We start from the raw sequence: 1602 nt of genomic DNA, 5'->3' as shown, positions 1-1602 counted from the left end.
AGAAGTAATTACTTAATTGCCTCTAATTATTGTTTCTCCTAGTTATCAGTTTCTATAATTGTTTCAGTCTGTTGATAATTTTACTTGGAGTATTATCTGGTGTTCAACCCTTTTTTATTCCACACTCCTGTCATTCTGGGAAACCATCTGCATCCTTGCCTTAGGAATCTTTGTCTTGGGGCTTTGCACTTGAACATCTGTGAAAGCCAGGGGGAGAGCCTCACCGATGCCTGGCAGGGAGACTGGGAGAAAATTTCCATGTTATGAAAAGCCATAGAGAGGGTATGTGAAGAGGGATGTGATATGCTTCTAAACTGATGTCAGAGTGTAGTGGTAGAAAATGAATGTCCTGTAACAAATGAAATGGATGCAGTGCGTTTGGGTAAAGATTTACTTAATAATTAGTGTTTTGTGGTGGAGTTGTACCTCAGCTATTTTTTTAAGCTGTATTGTACATGACGAAACTTCAGACCCATGGACCTATGGAGAAACATGCCCAAAGTGCTGAGTGTCCACATGGCTGTGCTTATGGGCTCACAAAAATATGTAGTTGGAAATTGTTCTCTTTGTCTTGGCGGTGGAATGGTGCAGGCAGGGCCTGGCTTTGGGGGAGCAAAAGGGGACTCCCTGTACCCTGTGTTCTCCACAGGCTGCAGAAGACGCCTGGGCTGAGGTGCTAGCTGTGAACTTATCTCCACAGTGTTCTCCAGCAGAGCTGTTTGCTTCTGCATGACATCCAGAATCCTTTCCTTCTGTCTTTTGTCCATGAGCTCCTTTGAGAGCAGGGGGGTAGGTGTAGTCTATAGGTCAGGAATAGATATAAGTTAAGGCAGTAAGGCATGGAGCCTAAAAAGCTGCAAAGCCTGTAAAACAGTAGCACAGAAAACTAATTGAGGTATTAGCCCCCAAACCCTGAGCATAAGTAGTTGACCAGGAGTAACCCTAGATCATAAGATAGCACATGATAGACTAATGTGATGCCCAAGCTCCCGAGAGGTGACACAAGATGCTAGTTTATACCAGTGGCGTAGCCAGGTGGAGGGAACAGGGGGAGCAATAAAAAAAAAAGGCGCCACCTTCTGTGACGCTTTTACTCCGGGTCTTCTGTGGCAGGCCCTTCACTCGCTCCGTGTGTCTTCGGTGGCATTGAAGGACCCACTGCCGAAGACCTGCAGAGCTAGTGAAGATCCCGCTGCCGAAGTGCTGCCACCAGGTGAATAAAATAAAAGTGCCACAGCGGGTGGCATCTTTTTATTGATCGCTCGCCCTGGTGAGTAAAAAGTTGCCAAGAAATTGACAAGGTGCCACTTGTGCTCAGTGAGGGGGTGGCCGCTGCCCTGCTCTCCCCCTAGCTACGCTGCTGGTTTATACGTGTCTGGGATATTTTAAGTTAGCAACATAAACCAACGTCCAACCACAAGACTGCCATGATAACTAATGGATGAATATGCTAATGAACTAGAGGTAACCGGATTAGTGACCTATGAGAGAAGGCACCCCTACATTAGTGGAATGAGGAAATACAGATCAGGAAAAGGGGATAAAACCTCTACTAGATATGCATTAGGTGTAGTAGCATCAGCATAACACATTATAAAGGTT

This window comes from Chelonoidis abingdonii, unplaced genomic scaffold (genome assembly GCF_003597395.2).
Source record: "Chelonoidis abingdonii isolate Lonesome George unplaced genomic scaffold, CheloAbing_2.0 scaffold0384, whole genome shotgun sequence".
NCBI classification, from domain to species: Eukaryota; Metazoa; Chordata; order Testudines; family Testudinidae; genus Chelonoidis; species Chelonoidis abingdonii.
This window is presented reverse-complemented; position numbering follows the sequence as displayed.